The sequence below is a fragment of the Tamandua tetradactyla genome, chromosome 20, assembly GCF_023851605.1.
Source record: "Tamandua tetradactyla isolate mTamTet1 chromosome 20, mTamTet1.pri, whole genome shotgun sequence".
In the NCBI taxonomy this organism is placed as follows: domain Eukaryota; kingdom Metazoa; phylum Chordata; class Mammalia; order Pilosa; family Myrmecophagidae; genus Tamandua; species Tamandua tetradactyla.
The window spans coordinates 11,458,657-11,484,098 of NC_135346.1; the positions used below are offsets into that span (position 1 = coordinate 11,458,657).

The 25,442-nt window shown below is 37.6% G+C and overlaps 1 protein-coding gene across 2 annotated transcripts in view; it reads right to left on the reverse strand.

Annotated features, from left to right (window-relative positions):
• Positions 1-25,442, reverse strand: part of KIF3A (kinesin family member 3A) — a 65,430-nt gene that overhangs the window by 36,806 nt on the left and 3,182 nt on the right. The window lies entirely within an intron of this gene.

Consider the following 25,442-nt stretch of genomic DNA (forward strand, 5'->3'; position numbering starts at 1 on the left):
TGTAAAAGCCATACTCTTAAGTAAAATGTAAAAAAGAAAAAAAAAAAAGAGAATAGTGCAGTAAGGAAAGGGGAAGTTAAAAAAAAGGCAACAGCAAAATTAGCACAAGTAATTAAAGCTACAATTCAAGCTTTCTAAGCACCTAAATTTGTTCACTAAACAAATATTTCCTGCATACCTGAGTCTGATATTGTGCTAGGCCACAAGGATGCAGTAACAAGTAAAAAAGATGCAATACCTCATCTTGGGGAGTTGATGCTGATATATTAACTATAAGCATGATAAGTGTCACGATGAGAAACATGGAATGCTAGGTGGGAACAAGGGGTATAATCTAGGCGGGGGAATTATGGGAGGAAGCAGGGAAGTGTGGTCAGGAAAGTTGAGATGAAAAGTGAGATTTTAAGACGAGACCCGATAAACTCACTGCCCTCCCCACTTTGTGGGACATGACTCCCAGGGGTATAAATCTCCCTGGCAATGTGGGATATGATCTGGGATGAGCCTGGGCCTGGCATCATGGGATTTTGAAAACCTTCTTGACCAAAAGGGGGAAGAGAGAAATGAGGTAAAATTAAGTTTCAGCGGCTAAGAGATTTCAAATAGAGCTGAGATGTCATCCTGAAGGTTATTCTTACGCAGTATGCAGATATCCCTCTTTAGTTTTCAGTGTGTTAGAATAGCTAGAAGAAAATATCTGAAACTGTTGAACTGTGGTCCAGTAGCCTTGATTCTTGAGAACGACTGTATAATGACATAGCTTTTACAGTGTGACCATATGATTGTGAAAACCTTATGGGCTGGCATTCCCTTTATCCAGTTTATGGAAAAACGAGTAAAAAAATAAGGACAAAAATTAAATAAATAATAGGGGGAGATAAGAGGTATGGGATGTTTATGGGTATTCTTTTAAATTTTTATTTGTATTTTTATTCTTGTTTTTTGGAGTAATGAAAATGTTCAAAAATTGACTGTGGTGATGAATATACTACTATGTGATGATACTGCAAACCACTGACCATACACTTTGGATGATTAAACGGTATGTGAATATATAGCAATAAAATTGCATTAAAAAAAAAGAGAGAGAGAGATGAGACCTGAAATACGAGTAGGGTTAGATGGGCAAAGGGTGGTCAGCAAAGAGTCAAGAAAGAGCATGGATATTTTGAGGATCTGAAATGAGATAAGAGTGAAAGAAGTAGAGATGGAAAAAAGAAGGTGGATGCAATCAGACCTGGAGAAATTGGCAGGGGCCCAGTCACACAGAGCCATGAAGATCATTGTTAGGGCTTTTAGACCTTATCCTAAGAGCAGATCAAGCCATACAAGGATTTTTCTCAGTTCGCACATGATATAACAGGCATTGTGGTTATACTGTAGACAAGAAACTGGAAGACAGTAAGGGTAGGTATAGAGAAACTAGTTAGAAGGCTAGAGTGGTTGGCCAGGTGAGAGATAGTGCTGACAACAGAGGGGAGAAAGAAAAGTGGAAGGATTTCTGAGATATTTGGCAGTCAGAAGGAAAGGGATCTGGGGAATCATTTGTTGTAGGGGGACCAGGGGAAAAGGAGAATCAAGGATGTCTTTCAATTTTCTGGCGTGAATGAGGGGGTATATGGTGATACCATATGTCATGGTTAGGGACAGGTGTCAACTTGGCCAAGTTGTGGTACCTGTTCATCTGATTGGGCAAGCGCTGACCTGTCTGTTGCAATGAGGACATTTCATAGGATTAGGTCATGATCACGTCAGCTACATCCACAGCTGATTCCATTTGTAATCAGCCAAACGGGAGTGTCTTCTGCAATTACTGATGCTAAATCCAATCATGGGAAGCCTTTTAAGGAGGACTCAGAGGAGACAGGTTCCATTCCTGCTTTGGCTGGTGAGCCTCTCCTGTGGAGTTCATCCAGGCCATCCATTGGAGTCATCAGCTTCGCAGCCTGCCCTGTGGATTTTGGACTCTGCATTCCTACGGTCACGTGAGACACTTTCATAAATTTTATATTTGCAAGTGTTCCCTGTTGATTCTGTTTCTCTAGAGAACCCTAACTAATACACCATATATTGAGATGGTGACCACTACCAAAGAAAGAACAAGACTGAAAGAAAAGACCATGAATTCAGTTTGGAACATACTGAGCTTGAACTGCCTATTGTACACCCAAATGGATGTGTCAAGCAGGCAGCTGAATATGTGATTCATTTGCTAACTGAAGCCATGGGAGCAGATGCAATCTTCTCAGAAGACAGCACAGAATAAGAAGATAGCCTAGGAAAAGACAGTATAAATGAAAAAGTTTTTCAACTACTACTACTTCAGTTAACTTTAAATGCCAATTTCATTCTCTTTTTGTGAAAATAAAATAAATTAATGCTACCAGAAGCCATTTTTTACACATGGGTATGAAAGAGTCTCAACTGTTTTCAAACTGACTAAATAGCTTAATATTCACTGTTATAAATACAACTTCTTGCATTCAGAAAGTTTATTAGTTCAGAAAACAGCATGAACTCATAAACTAAAATTGAGAGCAAATACACTGATTCATTAAATAATGAGTCTTATAAGGACAACCACCACCATTTACTGACTGTTGGCTATGTGCTACACAATGTACTTCAAGACATTCTTATTTAATTTTCACCACAATCCTAAGAGATAGGTACTATTTTTATTTTATTTCTATAAGGTACTGTTTTGATGGGTATGCCAGTTTGAATCTATTGTGTAGCCCAGAAAAGCCAAGTCTTTCATCTTCATTCAATATTGCTGTGTGGAATCTTTTTAATTGTTTCCATGGAGATGTGACACACCCAATTATGGGTTGATTATGGCTTCCATGGAGATGTGTCTCTACCCATTCAAGGTGGGACTGCTTACTGGAGTCCTTTAAGAGGGAACCATTTTGGAGAAGCTTCAGAGCCACCAGAACTAACAGGGTCAACAGAACAGACAGAGCCCCAGGGAAGCCATTGAAGAGGAAGCTAGCAGATCTTGCCATGTGCCTTTCCAGCTGAGAGAGAAACCCTGAATGTCATCAGCCTTCTTGTACCAAGGTAACTTGCCCTGGATGCCTTAAATTGGACATTTTATAGCCTTGCTTTATTTTAAACTAGCAATTTATTAAATTCCCCTTTATAAAGCTATAATGCTTTGGTATATCGCATTCTGACAGTTTGTAAACTAAAACAATGGGGAAACAGAAGCTTAGAGAAGTTAACTAACTTGCTCAATGTCATAGTAAGTGTTGGAGACAAGATCCGAACACAACCTTTCTGGCTCCCAAGCCGATACTTTTAACATTATGAAATAGCAAAAAAACAATTTTAATCTCAAAATTAATTCCTATGCAACTTTTATGAATGCAGTTTATACAGGAATATCACTAATTTTAAAAAGATCAATATTCAATTTTAGAGCTCAGAAAGGGGACCAGACATCCCCCAGAGAAGAAAATCTCATCTTATTTTCAGAGACGAGAGTTTAGAATTTCTAGTATTTAAATGTCAAAATCACACTAATGCTATATTTTCTTCAACATCAACTTCTCTCTCTTTTTTTTTTTTGTATGCTGTATGGCAGGGGTCACATTGCATTCTTTTTCCATGTGAGTTTCGCCTTACTGCAGCACCATCTGCTGAATTTTTTTGTTTGTTTTTCGCTTGTGTGCTTTGCTTATTTTTGGAAATGCACAATATCAACATCAACTTCTCTTAAAACTTTACTTTTTAAAAAAATGACCTCAGATTTTACCTAGCTCCCTCATTTCTTGAGCATGTAGGAAACTTCAAAGGGTTAGAACTAAACCACATTTAAAATAATGGAGGGTAAATGAATTACATATTATAGCAATCCTAATTTTTCTCTCCTTTGAAAATGCATTTATTTCTATTTGTCGCTATCCATAATTTTCAAAGTGAGCATATATTGGAAAATAGGTGAAAAGTTTTTTGGCATTCAAATACTACTCGGTAAAACATTTATTTCTAAAAAGTACATAATGCTAATAATTCAAAATTAAACTAGCAACACTTCCACTTCTGACCAAGACAAAGAAAGAGACCAGATTTACCTTCCTACCTGAAATGAAAAAAGAGACAAAATATGTGAACAACAGTTTTCAAGACACTGCTTAGTCAACAAAGGACTGTGATTCCTGAAAGATGGGAAATAGGTGAAGTAGGCCCTAACATTGCCTAGGTTATATCTTGAGAGAGAAGCCAATCTATGGGGCAGAGCGGGGAATCCAGGGAGAGGCCAGAGGATACTCAGGGTGGAGGAGTGGGAGCTTAGAGTCTAGAGAGACCAAAGTGGCTAGAGTTTATAGGATACGGTGCTGGAGAGAAGAGACCTATACTAGCAGAGCTCCAGAGATCTGCACAGGGTCTTCCTCATGTATTTAGCTAAGTATTGTTTAGTGCATGAGAATGAGGAAACTATAAAAATCTGTGGGGAAAACCATTCAAAGAGATTGGAAGGAACAGTGCCTGGCACTCACAAAGACCAGGAATAATACCTGTTCCCTCCAGCCAGACCAGAAAACCTCATGATTCACAGGACCTTACGCACAGTATACAAAACTGTATCAGTAGTGGGGAACAATTATCCTAGACTGAGCACTGTTTTGATCCTCCAACTAACAACCTTAAGAGAAACTGCATCCCAGAAAAAAAGCTCAATATTGGCCCTTGGCTGACATCTGGGAATATGGACTTTGGAAGGCTGCCTGTCCTGAGTTGAAATGTATCTCCCCAAAAGATATGTTCAAGTTCAAACCTCCAGTCCTGTGACTGTGACTTTATTTGGATATAGGACTTTTGAAGATGTGATTACTTAAGATGAGACCAAACTAGATTAGAGTAAGCACTAATCCAATATGACTGGTGTCCCTGAAAGAAAAGAAAATTTGGACACACAGACATAAGACACAGTGGGAGAAGGCCATATGAAGACACACACAGGCAGGGATTTTGAAGTACTACGGCTGCAAGCCAAGGAAAGCCAAAGATTGTTGGCAAAGCAAGAGAACCTAGGAAGAGGCAAGAAAGGATTCTTCCCTGCAGGTTTCAGAGGGAGCATGGCCCTGCCAACACCTTGATTTCAAATTTTAGACTCCAGAATGGTGAAACAGTAAATTTCTATTATTTCAAGGCACCAACTTTGTGGCACTATTTACAGCATCCCTAAAAAACTAATACAGTCCCCATGATTCCCTAACTGATAAAAATGGTTTACTGGGTCTAAACCATTTGTACAAAAATAGTGGTTTATGCTAAACACTTGCTTTCCTCCTTGGAATCTGGAATCACAGAGGGGGCCTCCATGACCAGACCCCAAGAAACACCATGGGCACTGAATCTCTAATGAACATCCCTGGTAGATGGCACTTCACATGTGCTGTCACAATTCGATGCTGGAGGAATTATGCCCATCTTGCATAACCACTGGGAGAGAGGACTCATGGAAGTTTGTACCTGGTTTTCTCAGGACTTCTCTCAGTGCACCTTTTCCCTTTGCTGAGTATGTGGCATCCTTTTGCTATAATAAATCAAATCTATGAGTACAAATATATTCTGAGCCCTGTGAATCCTTCTAGCTGAACAGCAAACCTGAGGGTGATCTTAGGAAACCTGGCACAGCTATTTACCAGAAATGGACTTAAAAGGATAGAAAATATATGCCATGTTAACATTAATCAGAAGAAATTTACGGTAACTATGTTAACATCAGACAAAGTAGATTACTAAGAAGAATATCATCAGGGATAAAGAGGATAAATTCATAATGAAAAATAGGTCAATTCATCAAAAGGACATAATGAACCTAAACATTTATGCACTTTTTCACCGAGTTTCAAAACACAAGAAGCAAAAAATAAAGAACTACAAGAAGAAATAGATAAATCCATAAATACAGTCAAAGAATTCAATACCCCTCTCTAAACAATTGATAAACTAAAAATCTGCAAGGATACAGAGATCTGAACAATATAATCAAAGCAATTGATCTCCACCCAACAAGAGCAAAACACACATTCTTTACAAGTATATATGAAATATTTAATAAATAAACCATGTTCTGGGTCATAAAATAAGTCTCAAAAAAACATGAAAGGATTCAAGTCAAACAAAACATATTCTCTAAGTACAAAAGAATTAAACCCTAAATCAATAACAGAAAGATCTCCAGAAAATCTCCAAATATTTGGAAATGAAATAACACATATCTAAAGAACCCAAGGATCAAAGAACAAAAAGGGAAAGTAAAAAGCATTCTGAGCTTCAAAAAATGAAAATACAGTATGTCAAAATCTGTGGGATGTCATTAAAACAGTAGTGAAGAAAAGTTAATAGCATTAAACCACTATATTAGAAAAGAAGAAAAGTCTAACATCTATGACCTCAGCTTCCACTTTAATAAAGTACAAAAAGAGCAGCAAATTAAACCCAAAGTAAGTAGGAGATAGAAAAATATAAAGTTCAGAAAACAAAAAACATGAAATAGAAAATATAAAAACAATTTAGGAAAACCAATAAAAGCCAATTCTTTCAGAAGATCAGTAAAGTTTAAAAATATCCAACCAAACTAATTAGGAAAAAAACACACACAAATTACCAATCTCAGAAATGAGCAAGGTTATACCACTAAAGATTCTAAATATTAAAAGACAAATAATGGAATATTACCAACAACTTTTGCCAATAAATTCAGCAACTTAGAATGAAATAGCCAAATTCCTTAAAAGACACAAACTACCAATACTAAGGGTCACTCAAAAATATATAATCTGAATAATTCTTGTACTAAGGTGAATACTTCGTGTCATGGTCAGGTTCATGTGTCAACTTGGCCAGGTGGTAGTACCTGTTTGTCTGGTTGGGCAAGTGCTGGCCTGTCTGTTGCTATGAGGACATTTCATAGAATTAAATCATGATCATGTCAGCTATACCTACAGCTGATTTCATTTGTAATCAGCCAAGGGGAAGGTCTTCTTTAATGAGTGATGCTTAATCTAATCACTGGAGGCCTTTTAAGGAGGATTCAGAAGAGTGAGGCTCTCTTCCTGCTTCGACTGGCAAGGCTGTCCTGTGGAGTTCAGCCAGACCCTCCATTGGAATCATCAGCTTCACAGCCTGCCCTACAGATTTTGAATTCTACATTCCCACAGTTATGTGAGACACTTTTATAAATTTTATATTTAAGAATATTTCCTGTTGATTCTGTTTTCTCTAGAGAACCCTAATCCACTTAGTCCCACAAAATTCAAGTCTACCAGAACCTGTGGACTTATTTGTAAACAGGGTCTCTGCAATTTATTTAACTTGAGATGAAGTTATACTGTATTAGGGTAGGCCCTAATCCAATGATTAGTGTCCTTATTAGAAGAGGAAAATTTGGAACAGAGATACAAAGAAGGAAGACAACCACGTGAAGACAGAGATTAGAATGATGCGAACACACACAAAGGAATATCAAAGATTGATGACAACCAACAAAAGCTAAAAGAGACAAAAGCTAAAAAAGCATAGTCCTGCTGGTACTTTGATTTTGGAACTGATTTTAGAACTTGTACCTTCAAAAACTGTGAGAGAACAAATTTCTGTTACTTTAAGCCACTTAATTTGTGGTACTTTGCTACAGTAGCCCTCAAAATCTAATATAGCTTTATATCTATTAAAGAAATGGAATCAATAATTAAAACCTTCCCACAAAGAAAATTCTAGAACCAGATGGTTTCACTGGTAATGTCTACCAAACCCTTTAGAGAAGAAATAATACCAAATCTAAATAAATTCTTCCAGATAATTGAAAAGAAAACCACACACCTATATCCTTCAGGAATATAGATGCAAAATTTTTCAACAAAAGTTTGGCAAGTCAAGCTAACTATATACAAAAAAAAAGATAATATATCATAACCAAGTGGGAATCCAGGAACACAAATTTGGTTTAACATTAAAAAGCAATATGCCACCCCAATCAAGATGGCAGAGTGAGACACACCAGGGCTTGATCCCACCACAGAAATTTAAAAAAAACAGCAAGAACTGGCAGAGATATCTTTCCCCAAATTCCCAAAAACAGTTAAATGATTTCAGTAACAAGGTGAACACTGGATTAAAAAAAAAAGGTAACTTAAAAATAGTAGGGAAACAGAGTGATTCAAACAGTGAATAAAAAAGTCCCCTTCGGGGAATGATGAAAATGGAGGAAAATTCAACTTCCCCAAGTTGAATTCTTGATATTCTCACAAGCAGTGCGGACAATCAATGCTATAGGCTGAGCCCCCAGTCTTGGGGTTTGTTCATATGAAACTTAACCCCACAAAGGATAGGTCAAGCCTACTTAAAATTAGGCCTAAGAGAACTTCTTTTGTTGCTCAGATATGGCCTCTCTCTCCAGCCAACACAACAGGAAAACTCACCACCCTCCCCCTGTCTACGTGTGACATGACTCCCAGGGGTGTGGACCTTCCTGGCAACGTGGGACAGAAATCCTAGAATGAGCTGAGACTCAACATCAAGGGATTGAGAAAACCTTCTCGGCCAAAAGGGGGAAGAGTGAAATGAGACAAATTAAGTATCAATGGCCAAGAGATTCCAAACAGAGTCAAGAGGTTATCCTGGAGGTTACTCTTACGCATTAAACAGATATCACCTTGTTAGTCAAGATGTAGTGGAGAGGCTGGAGGGAACTGCCTGAAAATGTGGAGCTGTGTTCCAGTAGCCATGTTTCTTGAAGATGATTGTATAATGATATAGCTTTCACAAAGTGACTGTGTGATTGTGAAAACCTTGTATCTGATGCTCCTTTTATCTACCTTATCAACAGATGAGTAAAACACATGGAATAAAGATGAATAATAGGGGGAACAAATGTTAAAATAAATTCAGAGGGAAATGCTGATGATCGGTGAGGGGGAGGGGTGGGGGTAATAGTATGTATGAATTTTTTTCTGTTTTCTTTTTATTTCTTTTTCTGAATAGATGAAAATGTTCCAAGAAATTATCATGATGATGAATATCCAACTATGTGATGATATTGTGAATTACTGATTATATATGTAGAACAGAATGATCAAAAGTTATGAATGTTTGCGTTCGTTTGGTGTTTTTTGGTATTTAAAAAAAAGAAAAAATGGTAGGGAAAAAAAAAAGGTAGGAAATCCAGAGTTCTGGGAAGATGGTGGAATACGACAGGTCAAGTTCAACTCTACTCCAAGGAACAGCTAGAGAAGTGACAGAAAAATAACTGGGAGAGGGATTCCAGGTGTAAGTGACCTGGGAGGGTCTTCTACACCACAACAGGGAGGCCCTGGTTGAAAAAGCAGAAGAATTGAGACGCAGAGAACCAGAAACCACCTAGCTAGTGCAAATAGCCTAATGCACTCCCTTCCAAATGGAAGCCCAGAGCCCTCAAGAGTGCACGGACAGGAAGACGGGGACTAGGAAGAAAGCCAAGCCAAATTCCTTGAACACGCTACCCTCACGCCCACGGCCCTAGCTCCTGGACCATGATTTCCCCCGTACTCCATGGAGCTGAACCCTGCCACCCACCCCTTCACTGTGCCCCAAGCACCCCCGCCGAACTTCACTCCCCATCCCACATCCCCTGCCCCCAGCCTATGTGCAAGCCTGTCCCAGCCCAACCCACTTCTCTCGCGCAAGCGCAGTCTTGCCTGCCCTTCCCTTGACCCACCACCTGCGTCCAGTCCCTCTACCTGCACCTCCCCTTCCCTGCCCCCTGTAGCATCTGGGCTACAGACACTCACCTTCATACCAGGGTCACACCCACAACCAACCCACACAGTCACTAAACCCCACCCTGCTCCCCCTGAACTCTGTGCATGCGCACATCAGCATACAGCCCCCTAGGCCCATGCACGGACATGCTCCCACTCACGTCATGCCCCCTCAGCTCTGCGCAAGCGCTGACTGTGCATCCCTGCCACATCTGCCCCCAGGCCATGCAGGCACAATCCAGCCCAGCTGCCCCTGAGTTCTGTGCACAGGCATGCCCAGGTCCTGCCCTCATACCCACCCACACTAGGGCCCCACCGAACAGAGCCACATCCCCCTGCTGGGCACCCACATATCCATGTACTGACCTCTTGACTCCTGCACTCCACCCCCCTTGCCCCAACCCCGGCACAAGTACCCCTTCTTCCACACCTGGCAGTGCTCTCATGCACATGTGTACACATAGCCCCCACCCTGCACACGTGTACCTCTACCCCAACTACCCTGTACCTGTGCACCTGTGCCAGGGTCCTGCCAACCCTACATCCCCTGCGACCTGTGCCCTGACCCTACACAATTGCAAATTAGCATCCCAGCACCCCTAGACCCCTCCCCCTGTACAAGGTCAAATCCCTGCACTGCTATCCCGTGTCCCAACTTCTGTGCCCTGTACCCCACACCATGACGCCCATGACCCACACGCTTCACTTGCCAACCCGCATACTGCCCACATACCAGCCTCAGCCACTCCATCCACCTCCACCATGCCCTATCTCTGGTTCAGCCACGCCACACCTTGCTCCTGCACTCCAAAGCCTGTCTGGGCTGGTCCTCGCCCCTGTGGCCCCAACACTGCACGTCCACAACCCCGTGACCGGCACTCCACACTCACAGGCACCAGCACAGCATCCCCTACCCATGCGTATACCTGTGCCACAACCCATCACCACACTGTTGTGGCCCTCCCCATGCCCCACATCCTGCTCCACACCCATCCCACAAATACAAAACTTAAGAATATTGAAGGAAATCAACTTCCAAAGCAACCCTGTCAAGATATATACATGCCGTGAAGACCACAGAAGATCACTAACCATATGAAGATGCAGACAGATACAGTCCAATCTAACGACCAAATTAAAACACTGAAGGAGACACAGACTTTGGAACAAACAATCAAATATGTTCATATAATATTATCACATAAAACCAGTGGGATAGCTAATGACATAAAGGAGATCAAGAAGACACTGGAAGAGCATAAGGAGGAATTTGAAAGAATATCAATAGAGATTAAAGATGCTGTAGACCAAATCAGAAATATACTAGAGACACACAAAACAGATTTGAAGAGGCAGAAGAAAGAATAAGCGAACTTTCAGAGGACAGGACAACTGATTTTGAAAACAGAAAAGAGCAAATGACAAAAAAAGATGGAAAATTTTGAATTGGATCTCAGTGAAAAGATTGACAAAACAGAGTACATAAATATAAGAATCATCATGTCCCAGAAGGAGAAGAGAAGAGTGAAGGGCTAGGAAGACTAGCAGAAAATATAATGGGGGAAGCTTCCCTACCTTTAAAAAAGACATAAATATGCAAATCAAAGAAGCCTAACAAACTCCAAATAGAATAAATCCAAATAAATCCTAAGACACATAATAATCAGTCAGTCAAATGTTGAAGAGAAGCAGAAAATCCTGAAAGCAGCAAGAGAAAATCTACTACAGACAAGGGAAAACACATAAGACTGAGTTTGGACTACTCACTAAGGAGGAAAGAAGGCAGTGGTATGATTTATTTAATAACATGAAAGACAAAGAATTCCAGCCAAGAATTCTGTACCTAGCCAAACTGTCCTTCAAAAACTGAGGGAGAGATTAAATTTTTCACACACAAAGGCTGAGAGAATATGTCAACAACAGACCAGCTCTACAAGAAATACTAAAGGGAGTTCTGCCAGCTAAAAAAGAAAGAGGGATGTCTGGAGGAGGGAACAGAATTGAAGAGTACCAGTAAGAGTAATCTAAAGGATAAAAAGAGAAAGAGAAAAGAACACATAGATCTGACAAATAAAATCCAAAGGAGGGGGTGCAAGTGGTAGAATTCTCTCCTGCCATGTGAGAGACCTGGGTTCGATTTCTGGCCCATAAACTTTCCAAAAAAACAAGTAAGCAAACAAACAAGCAAAAATTCAACAAATGCAATAAGGGAATACTCACACAGAAAAAGAATGAAATGTGACCCCATCATGCAGCAAACAAAAAAAATCCAAAGGATAAGATGGTAGATTCAAGAAATGCCTTTACACCTCTCTCTCTAAGCCAACACAGCAAGTGAACCCATTCCTCCCTCCCCCTACACGGGACATGACTTCCAGCTGTGTAAATCTCCCTGGCAATGTGGGACAGAAATCCCAGTACGAGCTGGGACCCAGCTTCAAGGGACTGAAAAAAAACCTTCTTGACCAAAAGGGGGAGGACAGAAATGGGAAAAAATAAAGTGTCAGTGGCTGAGAGATTTCAAACAGAGTCAAGAGGTTACCCTGGAGGTTATTTTTATGCATTATACATATATACCTTTTTACTTTAGGGTGTATTTGAATGGCTAAAGGGAAGTACCTGAAACTGTAGAGCTGTGTTCCAGTAGCCTTGTTTCTTGAAGATGACTGTATGAAGATACAACATTTATAATGTGACTGTGTGATGTGAAAACCTTGTGTCTGATGCATCCTTGATCTAGAGTATGGATAGATGAGCAAAAAATATGGATAAAAGATATATAAACAAATAATGGGGGAACAAAAGTTCAAATATATTGGGTAAATAGAAATATTGGTGGTCAATGAGAGGAAGGGGTCAGGGGTATTGCATGTATGAGTTTTTTCTTTTTTCATTTTATTTCCTTTTGTGGAGTGATGCAGATGTTCTAGGAAATTATCACAGTGATGAATATAAAACTATGCAATGATATTGTGAGCCACTGGCTGTACATCATGTATGGGATGTTTGTATGTTAAGAATGTTTGTGTTTGTATGTTGCTTATCAATAAAAATAAAAAAAAAAAAAGAAATGCCTTTACAGAAATAACTTCGAATGTTAATGGACGAAACCTACCAATTAAAAGATACAGATTAGCAGAGTGGATTAAGAAACATAACCCAGCTATATGCTGTTTACAAGAGACTCATTTTAGAAAAAAGGATACAAATAGATTGAAAGTGAAAGGATGTTCCACGCAAGGTGTAACCAAAAGAAACCAGGATAGCTATACTAATAGCAGACAAAAGAGATTTTAAATGTAAAGACATCAAAATAGATAAAGAAGGACACTATATACTAATTAAAGGATCAATTCACCAAGAAGATATAACAATCATAAATGTTTATGCTCCCAATCAAGGAGCTCCAAAGTACATGAGTCAGACATTGGTAAAATTGAAGGGAGCAATAGATGTTTCAACAATAATAGTAGGAGACTTCAATACATCACTCTCCTCTATAGATAGAACAACCAGACAGAAGATTAACAAGGAAATAGAGAAGTTAAATAACTTGATAAATGAATTAGACCGAACAGACATATATAGGTCATTGCCCCCAAAAGCACAAGGTTATACATTCTTCTCTAGTGCTCATGGAACATTCTTCAGGATAGATCATATGCTGGGACATAAAACAGGTCTTTTAAATTTAAAAATATTTAAATTATTCAAAGCACTTTCTCTGATCACAACGGGCTGAAGCTGGATCTCAATAACCACCAAAGAATGAGAATATTCACAAATATATGGAGATTAAATAACACACTCTTAAACAATCAGGGGGCCAAAGAAGAAATTGCTAGAGAAATCAGCAGTTATTTGGAGATGAATAAAAATGAGAATACAACTTATCAGAACTTATGGGATGCGACAAAAGCTGTGCTGAGAGGGAAATTTACTGCCCTAAATGCCTGTATTGAAAAACAAGAAAGAGCAAAAATCAAGAACTTAACAGCACACCTTCATTGAGGAACTTAAGAAAGAACAGCAAACAAACCCCAAAGCAAATAGAAGAAGAAATCAAAAATTAAAGCAGAGAGAACAAAAGAATAGAAGGACAATAAAACCAAAAGTTAATTCTTTGAGAAAATCAATAAAATTGATGGGCCACTAGCAAGACTGCCAAAGAAAAAAAGAGAGAGTATACAAATAAACAAAATCAGAAATGAGAAGGGGGGCATTACCATAGACCATGAAGAAATAAAACAAATAAGGGGCTACTCTGAACAACTATACGTCAACAAACTAGACAACTTAGATGAAATGGACAAATTCCTAGAGATATGCAAACAAGCTACACTGACTCAGGAAGAAACAGAAGATCTCAACAAAGCAATTACCAGTAAAGTGATTCAATCAATCATCAAAAATCTTCCTACAAAGAAAAGTGTAGGACCAGATGGCTTCACAGGGGAATTTTATGAAACATTCCAAAAAGAACTAACACCAATCCTGCTCAAACTTTTCCAAAAAATTGAGGAAAAAGGAATTCCACCTAACTCTTTTATGAAGCTAATATAATAATACCAAATAGTATAATTAATACCAAAACTGGGTCAAGATGCTATAAGAAAGGAAAATTTCAGGCCAATCTCCTCATGAACATAGATGCAAAAATTCTCAATAAAATATTAGCAAATCGAATCCAACAACACATTAAAAGAATTATACAACATGACCAAGTGGGGTTTATACCAGAAATGCAAGGATGATTCAACAGAAGAAAATCAATTAATGTAATACAGCATATTAACAAATCAAAAGGGGAAAATCACATGATCATCTCCAGTGATGCTAAAAAAAAGACATGTGACAAAATTCAGCATCCTTTTCTGATAAAAACACTCTAAAAGACAGAAATCAAAAGCAACTAACTCAATATGATAAAGGGAATATATGCAAAATTGATAGCCAGCATCGTATTCAATGGAGATAGACTGAAAGTCTTCCCACTAAGATCAGGAACAAGACAAGTATGTCCACTGTCACCAGTATTATTCAACATTGTGCTAGAAGTTCTAGCTAGAAGTCCTGCTAGAAGGAAGGACAAATAAAAGGCATCCAAAATGGAAAGGAAGAAGTAAAACTTTCATTATTTGTAGATCATATGATACTATACTTGGAAGATCCTGAGAAATCTACAGCAAAGTTACCTGAGCTAATAAACAAATTCAGCAAGGTGGTAGGATATAAAATGAATGTGCAAAAATCAGTAACATTTCTATACACAAGCAATAAGCTAGCCAAGGAGTCAGTTAAGGAAAAAAAATTCATTCAAAAAAGCAAATAAGAAAATCAAGTGCTTAGGAATGATTTTTACTAGGGATGTAAAGGACTTGTACATAGAAGACTACATAACACTGCTAAAAGAAATCAAAGGAGGTCTAAATAGGTGGAAAGACATTCCCTGCTCATGGATAGGAAGGTTAAATATAGTTAAGATGTCAATTCTCCCCAAATTCATCTACAGCTTCAATGCAGTACCAGTAAAAAATCCAACAACCTACTTTGAAGATGTGGAAAAGCTAATTACCAAATTCATCTGGAAGGGAAAGAGACCCTGAATAGCTGAAAGCATCCTAAAAAAGAAGAACAAAGTGGTAGGATTAACACTCCCTGACTTTAAAATGTATTATAAAGCAACAGTGGTCAAAACAGCATGGTACTGGCACAAAGACAGAAGCATTGACCAATGGAATCAAATTGAGAGTGCAGAAATAGACCACCAAATCTATGGTCAACTGATTTCTGATAAGCCCCCCAAATCCTCTGAATTGGGACAAAATAGTCTTTTCAAAACTTGGGCATGGAAGAACTGGATATCAATAGCCAAAAGTATGAAAGAGGACCCCTATCTTAAAACCCTACCCAAAAATTAACTCAAAGTGGATCAAACACCTAAACATAAGAACTAGCACCATAAAGCTTCTAGAAGAAACTGTAGAGAAACATCTTCAAGATCTAGTAATAGGAGGTAGCTTCCTAAACTTTACACCCAAAGCACAGGCAACAAAAGAGAAAATAGATAAATGGGAACTCCTCAAAATCAAATGCTTATGCACCTCAAAAAGACTTTGTCAAAAAGGTGAAGAGGCAGCCAACTCAATGGGAGAAAATATTTTGAAATCACATATCAGACAAAGGTTTGATTTCCTATATATACAAAGAAATCATACAACTCAACAACAAAAGAACAAACAACCCAATTATAAAATGGGATAAAGTTATGAATAGGCATTTTTCTGAAGAGCAAATACAGATGGCTCAAAAGCACATAAACAGATGCTCATTTTCATTGGCTATAATGGAAATGCAGATCAAGATTATAATGAGATACCACCTCACATCTATAAGAATGGCTGCTATTAAACTAGGAAACTATAAATGTTGGAGAGGATGCGGAGAAACAGGGACACTTATGCACTGCTAGTGGGAATGCATAATGGTGCAGCCACTATGGAAGACTGTTTGGTGGTTCCTCAGGAAACTAAATATCAAATTGCCTATGACCCAGCAATACCATTACTCGGTATATACCCAGAAGAACTGAAAGCAGTAACACAAACAGAGATTTGCACAGCAATGTTCATAGCTGCACTATTCACAATTGCTAAAACATGGAAACAATTCAAGTGCCCATCGTCAGACAAGTGGATTAACAAGATGTGGTAAATATATACGATGGAATATTATACAACAGTAAGACAAGATGATGTCCTGAACCACATAACAAGATAGCCTTGAGGACATAATGCTGAGTGAAACAAGTAAGACACAAAAGGACAAATACTGTATGATTCCACTTTCATGACCATAGTAAAGGTAAAACCAGAGGCTTATAATACAGAATATTGGGGACCTAGAGATACACAGAAGCTTGAGATGGGTGAACAGTTTGCTAATGAGGTTGAGCTTAATTGTAAGGGAATGGAGAGAAGTGAAGGCAGTTCACAAGTGGGTCTATAAGTAATATTACCATATTGGAGGTGAACATGATTGAAAGGGGTTGTACAGATTCATGTGTCCCACCAATTAACACTGCAAATATAAATAAGTTCTTGCATGAACTACTGCAAAGGTATGAATCTTATACAAAGAGTGTAAATTTCAGGGTATATGGGGAAAAATGCTATTGCATGCTCTAGGCAATGTCTAACAGGAAAACATCAACAACCCCTGCGGCTATACTGGGGGAAAATAATGGGGAGAGGGACAAGAGTTAGGGAGAGGCTTGGATTTTCTATTTGGTGAGAGTGTGTTTATTGGTTATCTTTCTTTTGGGAACAATAAATTATCTAAAACTGCAAGTGTTGATGGACTGCTGACTTTGGACATTATACATGAGGCCCAGTAGATAGAGGTGACTGAAAGATGCACTGACTGAGAAGTAGATTGGTAAATGACGGTGTAAACATATGATTGAACATGGTGCTGCTACAAAAAGGAATGAATTTGTGAGGCATGCAATGATTTGAATGAACCTGTGGGACATATGGTGAGGCAAAATATGCCAGAAACAAAAGCAAATATTTAGAAAATACTTATAAGAAGACTGGGGCCTAGATTGTAAGTTTTTATAGCAGTCCCACTTAGTTCAGAGTGGTAATTGTTATTTCGGGATTTTGATGGGCTGTTTTATATATGTAAACCTGGTATTTAGAGATAAGAATGAAGCCAATTGGGTCAGGATTAAGGTAATTCAGAATTCAGGAGGGTAAAGGAGATATTGCCTTTATTTTAGAACTTCACCTACTCTTTGAGACCAAAGGAAGAAAGGTTTAGCATGTCCAGAACCTAGGTTTTCTGTAGCACATAATCTAACTCAACCTTTTAAGGTGTTGTTGGATTCAATTTGCTAATATTTTACTGAGAATTTTTGCATCTATGTTCATTAGGAGATTGACCTGTAATTTTCCTTTCTTATAGCATCTTGACCCAGTTTTGGTATTAATTATATTATTTTGGTATTATTATATTAGCTTTATAAAATTAGTTAGGTGGAATTCCTTTTTCCTCAATTTTTTGGAAAAGTTTGAGCAGGATTGGTGTTAGTGGATACACCCCAGAGTATATTAAGCAGATAATCAAAAAGTACTGGCAAAGTCCCTTGAGGGATGGGAGAAAAATTATGGAACTATTAAACTTTACCATGAGGGAAACCGCGGCTACTGTGCCAAACATTAGGGATACCCAAATCAATAAGCCAAGCCCTTGATCTTAAGGCTTGTTCTTGTGAAGCTTATATATGTAGTGGAGAAGCTTAGCCTACCTATAGGTATGACCTCCGGAGGACCTCTTTTGTTGCTCAGATGTGGCATTCCTCTCTCTAAGCCCAACTCTACAAGTGAAACAACTGCCCTCCCCACATCCTTTGATGGGACATGACATCAAAGGATGAAAGTCTCCCTGGTGGCATGGGAGATGACCCCCAGGGATGAGCCTAGCCCTGGCACCATGGGATCAACAACTCCATCCTGACCAAAAGCGGGAGAAGAGTGTAACAAATAAGGTATCAGTGGCTGAGAAAGTTCAAATAGAGTTGAGAGGCTACACGAGAGGTCACTCTTACACATTTTTCAGTTAAACACTGCTACCTATCATAATTTGCCAAACCCAACCAAAACCATTCCTGCCAATCCTAAAGAGTACCTAGGACATTATATAAGATTTTATAAAGCTTTCATGCACTAGGGTAACTCTCCAAAACCCATAATCTCCAGATGGGTCCCTGGACCAGATAAGTCCTGAAATGCAGAGGGGTCGGCCTCTCTAGAACATCAACTAGCTCCATCTCCCTATCTCATATTATTGACAGCCCCTTCCAACATGAAAAAGTTAGAATGGGCTTAGCCCAAATATTCCTGAACAGTGGGAGAAAGATCAAAGGTGATGGTGGAGTTATATAGAGAAGGTCAGGTTTAACAAATGAGTATGAGTACTGAATCATTACACTGATATTTCTTTTAGCCTTCAGTACCTTAGAACAGCTAGAAATAAAAACCTAAACTTGTGGAATTGTAATGCACACCAAATTCTGAAATTTGTTCTACAACTAATTGTTGCAATGAACTTTGAAATTTATTGCTTTTATGTTCATATGTTATTTAAAGAGAAGGAGGAGTATAATAGAGAAGAGAGGATTTAACAAATGAGTATGACAGCTGAATCATTATATTGATATTTTTGGTTGGTCTCCAGTGCTTTGGAGCAGCTAGAAGAAAAACAAAAAATTATGGAACTGTAACCCATACCAAACTTTAAAATCTGCTCTATAACTACTTGCTAAACTGAACTTGGAAATTTATTGCTTTTTTGTATATATGTTATATTTTACAATTAAAAAAAAAACATTAAAAAAAAGAATGGCTGATATTAAACAAACAGGAAACTACAAATATTGGAGAGGATGCAGAGAAACTGGAACACTTATGTACTACTGGCAGGAATGTATCATGCATAGCACAGCTACTATGGAAGAGAGTTTGGCAATTCCTTAGAAAACTAAATATCAAGTTGTCCTATGACCTGGCAATACCAACACTAGGTATATACCCATTAGAGTTGGAAGTAGACACATGAACAGACATTTGAATACGGATGTTCACAGCAGCACTATTTATGACTGCCAAAAGATGGAAACAATCCAAGTGCCCATCAACCAATGAGTGGATAAACAAAATGTGGTATCTACACACAATGGAATATTATGCATCAGTTAAGACAAAATGAGGTCCTGAAGCATATGACAACAAGGATGAACCTAGAGGATACAATGCTGAGTGAAATAAGTCAGACAGAAAAAGATAGATATAGAATGATTTCACTATTATGATTCTGGCAAAGAAAGCAAACTCCAAATCATTTAGCCCAGGAAGAAAATCTGTACTTAGGTATGAACTTCACAAGCAATGGCTTTCATGTATCACATTTTTAACATTGCCCTTTCATGATAAAGATTTGATAAAACATAAAAAATAAAAAATAAATAAAAATAAATAACCATACCCTCACTTGCCAATTCTTATCTAGAAAGTCATTCATTTCTCAGCATGCCAAAATTTAAGATATTCTCTTATCCTTATATCATATCTTTCTATCTTATTACATGGACACACACACACATACACATACACCCTCAACTTAAAAGCTCCTCTCACAGAACGGGGGAAAATTCAACCTCCCCAAGTTGAATTCTTGATACTCTCACAAGCAGTGTGGACAATCAAAGCTATAGGCTGAGCCCCCAGTCTTGGGGGTTGTTCATATGAAACTTAACCCCACAAAGGATAGGTCAAGCCTACTTAAAATTAGGCCTAAGAGAACCTCTTTTGTTGATCAGATGTGGCCTCTCTCTTCAGCCAACACAACAAGCAGACTCACCACCCTCCCCCGGTCTGTGTGGGACGTGACTCCCAGGGGTGTGGACCTTCCTGGCAACGTGGGACAGAAATCCTAGAATGAGCTGAGACTCAGCATCAAGGGATTGAGAAAAACCCTAGAATGAGCTGAGACTCAGCATCAAAGGATTGAAAAAACCTTCTCAGCCAAAAGGGGAAGAGGGAAATGAGAGAAAGTGTCAATGGCTGAGAGTTTCCAGAGTCAGAAGTTATCCTGGAGGTTATTCTTACGCATTAAGTAGATATCACCTTGTTATTCAAGATGTAATGGAGAGGCTGGAGGGAACTGCCTGAAAATGTAGAGCTGTATTCCAGCAGCCATGTTTCTTGATGATGATTGTATAATGATACAGCTTTCACAATGTGACTTTGTGATTGTGCAAACCTTGTGTCTGATGCTCCTTTTATCTACCTTGTCAACAGACGAGTAGAACATATGGAATAAAAATAAGTAATAGGGGGTAACAAATGTTAAAATAAATTTAGTTTGAAATACTAGTGATCAATGAAAAGGAGGGGTAAGGGGTATGGTATGTACAATTTCTTTTTTCTGTTTTCGTTTTTTTTTCTTTTTCTGTTGTCTTTTTATTCCTTTTTCTGAATTGATACAAATGTTCTAAGAAATGATCATGATATGAATATGCAACTATGTGATGACATTGTGAATTACTGATTATATATGTAGAACAGAATGATCATATGTTAAGAATGGTTGTGTTTGTCATATTTTTTTTAATTTAAAAATTAATAAAAAAAATTTTTTTAATGATCATGACGATGAATATACAACTATATGATAAAAAAGAATGTTCATGTTGTATGTTGATTGGTTTTATTAATAAAAATTTTTTTAAAAAGTATTTGCATTCCAAAAGTAATCTGGGCAGAAGATTAAAAAGTATTTAAAAAGTATTAAAAGGTGTCTCCCTCTTTGAGAGACTGGGGAAAAAGATAGAAATATTAAACTTCCCCACCTGGGAAAGATCTGATATTCTTGCAGTATTTAGGGATTGCCAATTTGATGGGCCAGGCCTTTGATCTTGGAGTTTTCCCTTATGAAACTTATTCCTGCAAAGGAGAAGTTAAACCTACTTATAAGTACACCTAAGCGTCATCCCCAGAGAACCTCTTGCATTGTTCAGATGTGGCCTCTCTCTCTCATAAGCCAACTCAGTAGGTGAACTCACTGCCCTCGCCAATCCACCCTGGAAATACAGGACATGACATCAAGAGGTGAGCCTGGCCTTGGTATTATGGGAATGAAAGCCTTCTTGACCAAAAGGGGGAAGAGAAATGAAACAAAATGTTTCAGTGCCTGAGAGATTTCAAATAGAGTCAACAGGTCATTCTGGAGGATATTCTTACGCAGTCTATAGATATCTCTTTTCAGTTTTTGGTATATTGGAGCAGCTAAAGGGAAATATCTGAAACTGCTGAAATGTAATCTAACAGCCTTGACTCTCAAAGATGATTGAGGCGGGCCGCGGTGGCTCAGCGGGCAAGAGTGCTTGCCTGCCATGCCAGAGGACCTCGGTTCGATTCCCGGCCCCAGCCCATGTAAAAAAAACAAACAAACAAACAAAATATAATAAAATAAGAAAATGTTTAAAGATGTTTCCCTTTCTTCCTCCCTTCCTTCCTTCCTTCTCTGTCTTTCTTTCAAAAAAAAAAAAAAAAAAGATGATCGAAAAACTTGAAAAACTACAGAACTTTGAAGGTCTGATTGTGATTGTGAAAATCTTGTGATTAATACTCCCTCTATCCAATATATGGACAGATGAGTGAGGATAAACAAACAAATAAATAAATAATGGGAGTAGGTGGGATGATTTGGGTGTTCTTTTCTAGTCTTATTTTTATTTTTTTTGGAGTAATGAAAATGTTCAAAAATCAATTGTGATGATGAATGCACACTTATATGATAATACTGTGAACCAGTGATGGTATACTTTGAATTATTAGGTATGTGAATATAAAATATATCTCAATAAAATTGCATTAAAAAAAGGACATTAGGACATACGAAAAACTGGAATATAGACTATAAGCTTTACATTGATGTTAAATTTCTTAAACTTGAAAACTGCACTTAAGTTTACCTAAGTGAATATCCTTATTCTTAGGAAATATAAATGGAAGTATTAAATGCTCAAGGAGTATGATGTATACTCTTAAATGTTCAGAAATAAACAAACAAATAGACTGATAGAAAGACAGACAGATAGAATGATATGGCAAATGTGGCAAAATGTTAAAATTGGTGGATCCAGATATCTGGGGGCTTGAGAGTGTGCTGGAGTTCTCTGCATGGGGTTTGTATTATTTTCACAACTGTCCTAGTAAGTTTGAAAATATCTCAAAATAAAAAGTTTGAAAAATAAATGTAATTATCATATTAACTAGAAAAAAAAAAGATCGGTTCAATAGGTACAAAAACAGCATTACACAAAATCCAATATCCATTCCTGAAAAAAAAAACACCCAACAAATTAGGGACAGAAGTGAATTTCCTCAATCTGGAAAAAGGGTATCTACAAAAAAATCAATAGATAACAACATACTTGCTGGTGAAAAATTAAATGCTTTCTCCCTAAGAACAGGAAAAAGACAAGGATGTCCACTCTAACTTCTTCTACTCTATGTACTGGAGGGTCTAGTCGGTCCAACCAGACAACGATAAGACATAAATGGCATTAGAACAGAAAAAAAAATAAGTAAAAGCTGTTTATTTGCAGATACCTAATTGCATATATAGAAAATCCTGCAGAATTTACCTCCTCTCCCAAAAAAGCCTACCTGACTTAATAAAGCAAGTTTAGCAAGACTGCAGGATACAAAATCAATATTCAAAAATCAACTGTGAACCACACTGAGATAACACTTCATAACCACTAAAATGGCTATAATTAAAAAATGGAAAATAACAAGTGTTGTCAAGAACGTAGAAAAACTGGAACCCTCACACACTGCTGTTGGGAATGTAAAATGGGGCAGTGCTGTGGAAAACCATTTGGCTGTCCTTCAAAAGGTTAAACATAGAACTACCAAATTACCAGGCAATTCCACTCTTAGGTATATACCAAAAGAACTGAAAACATATGTTCTCACAAAAATTTGCCCAAGAATGTTCATAGCAGCATTATTCAAAATACCCAAAAAGTGGAAACAATCCAAATGTCCATCAGCTGATGAAAGATAAACAAAATGCATTGTATTCCATACAGTGGAATATTAGTCAGCAAAAAAAAGAATGAAGTGTTTATTCATGCTACAACATGGATGAATCCCTGAAAGCATTATGTTTAAGTGAACAACCCAGACACAAAAGGCCACATATGAAATGGTTCCATTTATATGAAATATCCAGAATAGGCAAATCCATAGAGAAAGAAAGAGGTTAGTGGTTTCCACAAGCCAGGGAGAGAGGAAATTGGGGACCGCCTACTAACTGGTATGGGGTTTCTTCCTGGGGTGATGGAAATGTTCTGAATTAAAGAGTGGTGATGTTGCACATTACAAACATAATGAAAATTTAAAAAAATGAAATGTTATATTTTTGAAATGGTTAAAATGGTGAATTTTATACTATATACATTTTATCTCAATTTTAAAAACATACCTAAAAAATTAATTGCATTTCTACATATTAGCAATGTACCATCTAAAAATGAAATTATGAAAATAATTCTATTCATGATAGCATAGGAAAAAATTACCCAAAACTGCAAGACCTGTACACTAAAAACTACAAAATACTGATGAGAGAAATTAAAGAGGCCCTAACTGGAGAGATAAAATATGTTCATAGATTAGAAGACTCACTATTATCAAAATAACCATTATCTCTAACCTAATCTACAGATTCAACACAATCCTATCAAAATCCCAGTGGTGGTTCGGGCCCACCCAGGGACGCCAAAAAAAGAAAAAAAAAAAAAAAAAAAATCCCAGTGGACTTTTTTGTAGAAATTGATGAGGTAATCCTAAAATTATATGGAAGTGCAATGGACTGAGATTAGCCAAAACAATTTTGATAAAGAATAGTAAAGTTAGGCAACATACCTTACCTAATTTCAAAACATTATGAAGCTACGGTTATCAAGATGGGACAGATATGGAACAGATGACAGAATCCAAAAAGAAGCCTACACATTTGTAGCCACATGGCTTTTGACAAAGATGCTAAAGATCTTCACTAGAGAAAGAATAGTCTTCTCAACAAATGGGGCTGGAACCACTGTTATATATAGGCCACAAAAAAAAAAAAAAAAAGGGAAGAATGTAGACCCTAACCTCACACTGTACATAAAAATTAACTCAAAATGGATCACATATATAAATGTTTTTAGGTATCACTATACAACTAGAAGACAACATAGGAGAAAATTTTTGTGGCCTTGGTTGAGTAAAAAATTTTTTGGTTATGTCACCAAAAGCATGATCTGTAATGGACAAATTCATTAACACTAAAAAAAAGTTCTCTCTTGAGAAAACACCATCAAGAAAATGAAAAGACAAGCACAGAGTGGGAGAAAATACGTGCAAATCATATATCTGATCAAAGACTTAAATTCAGAATAGAACAAGAACATGATTCAATAATAAGCAGATAGGCAACCCAATTTTAAAATGGACTAAATATTTTGAGACATTGCACCAAAGAAGATATACAAAGGGCTAACAAGGTACATTAAAAGATGTTCAGCATTGTCAGTCATTAGGGAAATACAAAATAATACATAGTGAGATACCACTACAGAGCCTTTAGAATGACTATAATTTAAAAGACTGACAAGCCAAATGCTGGTGAGAACGTGAAATACTATGCTGGTGGAAAATACAAAGTGGTAGAATCACCACTTTGGAAAACAGTTTAATAGTTTCTTCAAAAGACAAGCATTCATTTATTATATGACCCAGCAATTCCTAGCTACCTACCCAAGAGAAATTTTAAAACCTGTCCACACAAAGACTTAAGCATGCATGTTCAGAGCAACAACATTCATAATAGCTCCAAACTGGAAACAATCCAAACTTCTATTAACTGGTAAATGGATCACCAAAATGCAGTTTATCCATACAAAGGAATACAACTTAGCAATAAAAAGAATCAACTACTGATACACACTACAACATGGGTAAACCGCAAAAGCATGTTAAATGAAAGAAGACAGACACAAAAGACTACTGCATGACTCAATTTACAGGAAATTTTGAGAAAAGGCATAAACTACAGAGATGGAAAATGGAACAA